Below are 10,886 nucleotides of genomic sequence, written 5' to 3' on the forward strand. Positions count from 1 at the left end.
TCCGAATTTAATACAGAAGGCACAATGCCTACTTAAGTAAAAGAGAACTGACACTCTAACTTTCTATGATTTGAACCTCTCCTGTGAGTCCAGTTTTTGATTCCGATGCTCCACCTCAGGCTTACTGTATCCCTTGGACCTTCTTATTGACGATGAAACACAGAAATTGCTTCTGAATTTAATACAAATGGCACAATGCCGAATAAAGTACAAGAGGACTGACACTCTAACTTTCTATGATTTGAACCTCTCCTGTGAGTCCAGTTTTAGATTCCGATGCTTCACTTTAGGTGTACTGTAATCCTTGGACCTTCTTATTGACGATGAAACACTGAAATAGCATTTGAATTTAATACAAAAGGCACAATGCCGACTTAAGTACAATAGGACTGACGCTCTAATTTTCTATGATTTGAACCTCTTCTGTGAGTCCAGTTTTAGATTCCGATTCTTCACGTCAGGTTTACCGTATTCCTTGGACCTTCGTATTGACGACGAAACACAGAAATTACATCCGAATTTAATACAAAAGGCACAATGCCAACTTAAGTACAAGAGGACTGACACTCTAACTTTCTATGATTTGAACCTCTCCTGTGAGTCCAGTTATAGATTCCGATGCTTCACTTCAGGTTTGCTGTATCCCTTGGACCTTCTTATTGACGATGAAACACAGAAATTGCATCCGAATTTAACACAAAAGGCACAATGTCGACTTAAGTACAAAGGACTGACACTCTAACTTTCCATGATTTGAACCTCTCCTGTGAGTCCAGTTTTAGATTCGATGCTTCACTTCAGGTTTACTGTATCCCTTGGACCTTCTTATTGACGATGTAACACAGAAATTGAATCCGAATTTAATACAAAAGGCACAATGCCGACTTAAGTACAAGAGGAATGACACTCCAACTCTCTATGATTTGAATCTCTCCTGTGTGTACAGTTGTAGATTCCGATGCTTCCCTTCAGGTTTACTGTATCCTTTGGACCTTCATATTGACGATGAAACACAGAAATTACATCCGAATTTAATACAAAAGGCACAATGCCGACTTAAGTACAAGAGGACTGACACTCTAACATTCTATGATTTGAACCTCTCCTGTGAGACCAGTTTTAGATTCCGATGCTTCACTTCAGGTTTACTGTATACCTTGGACCATCTTATTGACGACGAAACACAGAAATTGCATCCGAATTTAATACAAAAGGCACAATGCCGACTTAAGTACAAGAGGACAGACACTCTAACTTTCTATGATTTGAACCTCTCCTGTGGGTCCAGTTTTAGAATCCGATGCTTCACTTCAGGATTACTGTATACCTTGGACCTTCTTATTGACGATGAAACACAGAAATTGCATCCGAATTTAATACAAAAGCACAATGCCGACTTAAGTATTAGAGGACTGACACTCTAACTTTGTATGATTTGAACCTCTCCTGTGAGTCCAGTTTTAGATTCCGATGCTTCACTTCAGGATTACTGTTTACCTTGGACCTTCGTATTGACGATGAAACACAGAAATTGCATCGGAATTTAATACAAAATAGCACAATGCCGACTTAAGTACAAGAGGACTAACACTCTAAGTTTCTATGATTTGAACCTCTCCTGTGAGTCCAGTTTTAGATTCCGATGCTTCACTTCAGGTTTACTGTATACCTTGGACATTCTTATTGACGATGAAACACAGAAATTGCATCCGAATTTATTACAAAAGGTACAATGCCGACTTAAGTACATGAGGACTAACACTCTAACTTTCTATGATTTGAACCTCTCCTGTGAGTCCAGTTTTAGATTCCGATGCTTCGCATCCGTATTACTGTATACCTTGGACCTTCTTATTGACGATGAAACACAGAAATTGCATCCGAATTTAATACAAAAGGCACAATGCCGACTTAAGTACAAGAGGACTGACACTCTAACTTACTATGATTTGAACCTCTCATGTGAGTCCAGTTTTGCTTCACCTCATTATTACTCCATACCATCGACCTTCTTATTGACGATGAAACACAGATATTGCATCCGAATTTAATACAAAGGGCACAATGTCGACTTAAATACAAGAAGACTGACACTCTAACATTCTATGATTTGAACCTCTCCTGTGAGTCCAGTTTTAAATTCCGATGCTTCACTTCAGGATTACTGTTTACCTTGGACCTTCGTATTGACGATGAAACACAGAAATTGCATCCGAATTTAATACAAAATAGCACAATGCCGACTTAAGTACAAGAGGACTAACACTCTAAGTTTCAATGATTTGAACCTCTCCTGTGAGTCCAGTTTTAGTTTCCGATGCTTCACTTAAGGTTTACTGTATCCCTCGGACTTTCTTAAAGACGATGAAACACAGAAATTGCATCCGAATTTAATACAAAAGGCACAAAGCTGACTTAAGTACAAGAGGACTGACCCTATAACTTTATATGATTTGAACCTCTCCTGTGAGTCCAGTTTTAGGTTCCGATGCTTCACTTCAGGTTTGCTGTATCCCTTGGACCTTCTTATTGACGATGAAACACAGAAATTGCATCCGAATTTAACACAAAAGGCACAATGCAAACTTAAGTACAAAGGACTGACACTCTAACTTTCCATGATTTGAACCTCTCCTGTGAGTCCAGTTTTTGATTCGATGCTTCACTTCAGGTTTACTGTATCCCTTGGACCTTCTTATTGACGATGTAACACAGAAATTGAATCCGAATTTAATACAAAAGGCACAATGCCGACTTAAGTACAAGAGGAATGACACTCCAACTCTCTATGATTTGAATCTCTCCTGTGTGTACAGTTGTAGATTCCGATGCTTCACTTCAGGTTTACTGTATCCTTTGGACCTTCATATTGACGATGAAACACAGAAATTACATCCGAATTTAATACAAAAGGCACAATGCCGACTTAAGTACAAGAGGACAGACACTCTAACTTTCTATGATTTGAACCTCTCCTGTGGGTCCAGTTTTAGAATCCGATGCTTCACTTCAGGATTACTGTATACCTTGGACCTTCTTATTGACGATGAAACACAGAAATTGCATCCGAATTTAATACAAAAGCACAATGCCGACTTAAGTATTAGAGGACTGACACTCTAACTTTGTATGATTTGAACCTCTCCTGTGAGTCCAGTTTTAGATTCCGATGCTTCACTTCAGGATTACTGTTTACATTGGACCTTCGTATTGACGATGAAACACAGAAATTGCATCCGAATTTAATACAAAATAGCACAATGCCGACTTAAGTACAAGAGGACTAACACTCTAAGTTTCTATGATTTGAACCTCTCCTGTGAGTCCAGTTTTAGTTTCCGATGCTTCACTTAAGGTTTACCGTATCCCTCGGACTTTCTTAAAGACGATGAAACACAGAAATTGCATCCGAATTTAATACAAAAGGCACAATGCTGACTTAAGTACAAGAGGACTGACCCTATAACTTTATATGATTTGAACCTCTCCTGTGAGTCCAGTTTTAGGTTCCGATGCTTCACTTCAGGTTTACTGTATACCTTGGACATTCTTATTGACGATGAAACACAGAAATTGCATCCGAATTTAATACAAAAGGTACAATGCCGACTTAAGTACATGAGGACTAACACTCTAACTTTCTATGATTTGAACCTCTCCTGTGAGTCCAGTTTTAGATTCCGATGCTTCGCATCCGTATTACTGTATACCTTGGACCTTCTTATTGACGATGAAACACAGAAATTGCATCCGAATTTAATACAAAAGGCACAATGCCGACTAAAGTACAAGAGGACTGACACTCTAACCTACTATGATTTGAACCTCTCATGTGAGTCGAGTTTTGCTTCACCTCATTATTACTCCATACCATGGACCTTCTTATTGACGATGAAACACAGATATTGCATCCGAATTTAATACAAAAGGCACAATGTCGGCTTAAATACAAGAAGACTGACACTCTAACATTCTATGATTTGAACCTCATGTGAGTCCTGTTTTTGATTCCGATGCTTCACTTCAGGCTTACCGTATCCATTGGACCTTCTTAATGACGATGAAACACAGAAATTGCATCCGAATTTAATGCAAAAGGCACAATGCCAACGTAAGTACAAGAGGACGGACACTCTAACTTTCTATGATTTGAACCTCTCCTGTGAGTCCAGTTTTAGATTCCGATGCTTCACTTCAGGTATACTGTAATCCTTGGATCATCTTATTGACGATGAAACACAGAAATAGCATCCGAATTTAATACAAAAGGCACAATGCCGACTTAAGTACAAGAGGACTGACACTCTAAATTTTTATGATTTGAACCTCTCCTGTGAGTCCAGTTTTAGATTCCGATGCTTCACTTCAGGTTTACTGTATCCCTTGGACCTTTTTATCGACGATGAAACAAAGATGTTGCATCCAAATTTAATACAAAAGGCACAATGCCGACTTAAGTACAAAGGACTGACACTCTAACTTTCTATGATTTGAACCTCTCCTGTGAGTCCAGTTTTAGATTCGATGCTTCACTTCAGGTTCACTGTATCCCTTGGACCTTCATATTGACGATGAAACACAGAAATTGCATCCGAATGTAATACAAAAGGCACAATGCCGACTTAAGTACAAGAGGAATGACACTCCAACTCCCTATGATTAGAAACTCTCCTGTGAGACCAGTTTTAGATTCCGATGCTTCACTTCAGGTATACTGTAATCCTTGGATCATCTTATTGACGATGAAACACAGAAATAGCATCCGAATTTAATACAAAAGGCACAATGTCGACTTAAATACAAGAAGACTGACACTCTAACATTCTATGATTTGAACCTCTCCTGTGAGTCCAGTTTTAAATTCCGATGCTTCACTTCAGGATTACTGTTTACCTTGGACCTTCGTATTGACGATGAAACACAGAAATTGCATCCGAATTTAATACAAAATAGCACAATGCCGACTTAAGTACAAGAGGACTAACACTCTAAGTTTCAATGATTTGAACCTCTCCTGTGAGTCCAGTTTTAGTTTCCGATGCTTCACTTAAGGTTTACTGTATCCCTCGGACTTTCTTAAAGACGATGAAACACAGAAATTGCATCCGAATTTAATACAAAAGGCACAAAGCTGACTTAAGTACAAGAGGACTGACCCTATAACTTTATATGATTTGAACCTCTCCTGTGAGTCCAGTTTTAGGTTCCGATGCTTCACTTCAGGTTTGCTGTATCCCTTGGACCTTCTTATTGACGATGAAACACAGAAATTGCATCCGAATTTAACACAAAAGGCACAATGCAGACTTAAGTACAAAGGACTGACACTCTAACTTTCCATGATTTGAACCTCTCCTGTGAGTCCAGTTTTTGATTCGATGCTTCACTTCAGGTTTACTGTATCCCTTGGACCTTCTTATTGACGATGTAACACAGAAATTGAATCCGAATTTAATACAAAAGGCACAATGCCGACTTAAGTACAAGAGGAATGACACTCCAACTCTCTATGATTTGAATCTCTCCTGTGTGTACAGTTGTAGATTCCGATGCTTCACTTCAGGTTTACTGTATCCTTTGGACCTTCATATTGACGATGAAACACAGAAATTACATCCGAATTTAATACAAAAGGCACAATGCCGACTTAAGTACAAGAGGACAGACACTCTAACTTTCTATGATTTGAACCTCTCCTGTGGGTCCAGTTTTAGAATCCGATGCTTCACTTCAGGATTACTGTATACCTTGGACCTTCTTATTGACGATGAAACACAGAAATTGCATCCGAATTTAATACAAAAGCACAATGCCGACTTAAGTATTAGAGGACTGACACTCTAACTTTGTATGATTTGAACCTCTCCTGTGAGTCCAGTTTTAGATTCCGATGCTTCACTTCAGGATTACTGTTTACCTTGGACCTTCGTATTGACGATGAAACACAGAAATTGCATCCGAATTTAATACAAAATAGCACAATGCCGACTTAAGTACAAGAGGACTAACACTCTAAGTTTCTATGATTTGAACCTCTCCTGTGAGTCCAGTTTTAGTTTCCGATGCTTCACTTAAGGTTTACCGTATCCCTCGGACTTTCTTAAAGACGATGAAACACAGAAATTGCATCCGAATTTAATACAAAAGGCACAATGCTGACTTAAGTACAAGAGGACTGACCCTATAACTTTATATGATTTGAACCTCTCCTGTGAGTCCAGTTTTAGGTTCCGATGCTTCACTTCAGGTTTACTGTATACCTTGGACATTCTTATTGACGATGAAACACAGAAATTGCATCCGAATTTAATACAAAAGGTACAATGCCGACTTAAGTACATGAGGACTAACACTCTAACTTTCTATGATTTGAACCTCTCCTGTGAGTCCAGTTTTAGATTCCGATGCTTCGCATCCGTATTACTGTATACCTTGGACCTTCTTATTGACGATGAAACACAGAAATTGCATCCGAATTTAATACAAAAGGCACAATGCCGACTAAAGTACAAGAGGACTGACACTCTAACCTACTATGATTTGAACCTCTCATGTGAGTCGAGTTTTGCTTCACCTCATTATTACTCCATACCATGGACCTTCTTATTGACGATGAAACACAGATATTGCATCCGAATTTAATACAAAAGGCACAATGTCGGCTTAAATACAAGAAGACTGACACTCTAACATTCTATGATTTGAACCTCATGTGAGTCCAGTTTTTGATTCCGATGCTTCACTTCAGGCTTACCGTATCCATTGGACCTTCTTAATGACGATGAAACACAGAAATTGCATCCGAATTTAATGCAAAAGGCACAATGCCAACGTAAGTACAAGAGGACGGACACTCTAACTTTCTATGATTTGAACCTCTCCTGTGAGTCCAGTTTTAGATTCCGATGCTTCACTTCAGGTATACTGTAATCCTTGGATCATCTTATTGACGATGAAACACAGAAATAGCATCCGAATTTAATACAAAAGGCACAATGCCGACTTAAGTACAAGAGGACTGACACTCTAAATTTTTATGATTTGAACCTCTCCTGTGAGTCCAGTTTTAGATTCCGATGCTTCACTTCAGGTTTACTGTATCCCTTGGACCTTTTTATCGACGATGAAACAAAGATGTTGCATCCAAATTTAATACAAAAGGCACAATGCCGACTTAAGTACAAAGGACTGACACTCTAACTTTCTATGATTTGAACCTCTCCTGTGAGTCCAGTTTTAGATTCGATGCTTCACTTCAGGTTCACTGTATCCCTTGGACCTTCATATTGACGATGAAACACAGAAATTGCATCCGAATGTAATACAAAAGGCACAATGCCGACTTAAGTACAAGAGGAATGACACTCCAACTCCCTATGATTAGAAACTCTCCTGTGAGACCAGTTTTAGATTCCAATGCTTCACTTCAGGTTTACTGTATACCTTGGACCATCTTATTGACGAAGAAACACAGAAATTGCATCCGAATTTAATACAAAAGGCACAATGCCGACTTAAGTACAAGAGGACAGACACTCAAACTTTCTATGATTTGAACCTCTCCTGTGAGTCCAGTTTTGGATTCCGATGCTTCACTTCAGGATTACTGTATACCTTGGACTTTCTTATTGACGATGAAACACAGAAATTGCATCCGAATTTAATACAAAAGGCACAATGCCGACCTAAGTACAAGAGGACTGACACTCTAACTCTCTATGATTTGAATCTCTCCTGTGAGTCCAGTTTTAGATTCCGATGCTTCACTTCAGGTTTACTGTATACCTTGGAACTTCTTATTGACGATGAAATACAGAAATTGTATCGGAATTAAATTAAAAAGGCACAATGCCGGCTTAAGTACAAGAGGACTGACACTCTAGATTTCTATGATTTGAACCTCTCCTGTGAGCGCAGTTTTAGATTCCGATGCTTCACTTCAGGTTTACTGTATCCCTTGGACCTTCTTATTGACGATGAAACGCAGAAAATGCATCCGAATTAAATACAAAAGGCACAATGCCAACTTAAGTACAAGAGGACTGACACTCTAAATTTCTATGATTTGAACCTCTCCTGTGAGTCCAGTTTTAGATTCCGATGCTTCACTTCAGGTTTACTGTATCCCTTGGACCTTCTTATTGACGATGAAACGCAGAAAATGCATCCGAATTTAATACAAAAGGCACAATGCCGACTTAAGTACAAGAGGACTGACACTCTAAATTTCTATGATTTGAACCTCTCCTGTGAGTCCAGTTTTAGATTCCGATGCTTCACTTCAGGTTTACTGTATCCCTTGGACCTTTTTATCGACGATGAAACAAAGATATTGCATCCGAATTTAATACAAAAGGCACAATGCCAACTTAAGTACAAGAGGACTGACACTCTAACTTTCTATGTTTTGAACCTCTCCTGTGAGTCCTGTTTTAGATTCCGATGCTTCACTTCAGGTTTTGTGTATACCTTGGACCTTCTTATTGACGATGAAACACAGAAATTGCATCCGAATTTAATACAAAAGGCACAATGCCGACTTAAGTACAAGAGGAGTGACACTCTAACTTACTATAATTTGAACCTCTCCTGTGAGTCCAGTTTTGCTTCACTTCAGGATTACTCTATACCATGGAACTTCTTATTGACGATGAAACACAGAAATTGCATCCGAATTTAATACAAAAGGCACAATGCCGACTTAAGTACAAGAGGAATGACACTCCAACTCTCTATGATTAGAAACTCTCCTGTGAGACCAGTTTTAGTTTCCGATGCTTCACTTCAGGTTTACTGTATACCTTGGACCATCTTATTGACGAAGAAACACAGAAATTGCATCCGAATTTAATACAAAAGGCACAATGCCGACTTAAGTACAAGAGGACAGACACTCAAACTTTCTATGATTTGAACCTCTCCTGTGAGTCCAGTTTTGGATTCCGATGCTTCACTTCAGGATTACTGTATACCTTGGACCTTCTTATTGACGATGAAACACAGAAATTGCATCCGAATTTAATACAAAAGGCACAATGCTGACCTAAGTACAAGAGGACTGACACTCTAACTCTCTATGATTTGAACCTCTCCTGTGAGTCCAGTTTTGCTTTACTTTAGGATTACTCTATACCATGGACCTTATTATTGACGATGAAACACAGAAATTGCATCCGAATTTAATACAAAAGCACAATGCCGACTTAAGTACAAGAGGACTGACACTCTAACTTTCTATGATTTGAACCTCTCCTGTGAGTCCTGTTTTATATTCCGATGCTTCACTTCAGGTTTTGTGTATACCTTTGACCTTCTTATTGACGATGAAACACAGAAATTGCATCCGAATTTAATACAAGTCACAATGCCGACTTAAGTACAAGAGGACTGAAACTCTAACTTTCTATGATTTGAGCCTCTCCTGTGAGTCCAGTTATAGATTCCGATGCTTCACTTCAGGTTTGCTGTATCCCTTGGACCTTCTTATTGACGATGAAACACAGAAATTGCATCCGAATTTAATACAAAAGGCACAATGCCGACTTAAGTACAAGAGGACTGACGCTCTAATTTTCTATGATTTGAACCTCTTCTGTGAGTCCAGTTTTGGATTCCGATGCTTCACTTCAGGTTTACTGTATTCCTTGGACCTTCATATTGACGATGAGACACAGAAATTCCATCTGAATTTAATACAAAAGGCACAATGCCGACTTAAGTACAAGAGGACTGAGACTCTAACTTTCTATGATTTGAGCCTCTCCTGTGAGTCCAGTTATAGATTCCGATGCTTCACTTCAGGTTTGCTGTATCACTTGGACCTTCTTATTGAGGATGAAACACAGAAATTGCATCCGAATTTAATACAAAAGGCACAATGCCGACTTAAGTACAAAGGACTGACACTCTAACTTTCTATGATTTGAACCTCTCCTGAGAGTCCAGTTTTAGATTCGATGCTTCACTTCAGGTTCACTGTATCCCTTGGACCTTCTTATTGACGATGAAACACAGAAATTGCATCCGAATTTAATACAAAAGGCACAATGCCGACTTAAGTACAAGAGGAATGACACTCCAACACTCTATGATTAGAAACTCTCCTGTGAGACCAGTTTTAGTTTCCGATGCTTCACTTCAGGTTTACTGTATACCTTGGACCATCTTATTGACGAAGAAACACAGAAATTGCATCCGAATTTAATACAAAAGGCACAATGCCGACTTAAGTACAAGAGGACAGACACTCAAACTTTCTATGATTTGAACCTCTCCTGTGAGTCTAGTTTTGGATTCCGATGCTTCACTTCAGAATTACTGTATACCTTGGACCTTCTTATTGACGATGTAACACAGAAATTGCATCCGAATTTACTACAAAAGGCACAATGCCGACGTAAGTACAAGAGGACTGACACTCTAACTCTCTATGATTTGAACCTCTCCTGTGAGTCCAGTTTTAGATTCCGATGCTTCACTTCAGGTTTACTGTATACCTTGGAACTTCTTATTGACGATGAAATACAGAAATTGTATCGGAATTAAATTAAAAAGGCACAATGCCGGCTTAAGTACAAGAGGACTGACACTCTAGATTTCTATGATTTGAACCTCTCCTGTGAGCGCAGTTTTAGATTCCGATGCTTCACTTCAGGTTTACTGTATCCCTTGGACCTTCTTATTGACGATGAAACGCAGAAAATGCATGCGAATTTAATACAAAAGGTACAATGCCGACTTAAGTACTAGAGGACTGACACTCTAACTTTCTATGATTTGAATCTCTCCTGTGAGTCCAGTACTAGATTCCGATGCTTCACTTCAGGCTTACCGTATCCCATGGACATTCTTATTGACGATAAAACACAGAAATTGCATCCGAATTA

The sequence above is a fragment of the Schistocerca americana genome, unplaced genomic scaffold, assembly GCF_021461395.2.
Source record: "Schistocerca americana isolate TAMUIC-IGC-003095 unplaced genomic scaffold, iqSchAmer2.1 HiC_scaffold_16, whole genome shotgun sequence".
Taxonomy (NCBI): Eukaryota; Metazoa; Arthropoda; class Insecta; order Orthoptera; family Acrididae; genus Schistocerca; species Schistocerca americana.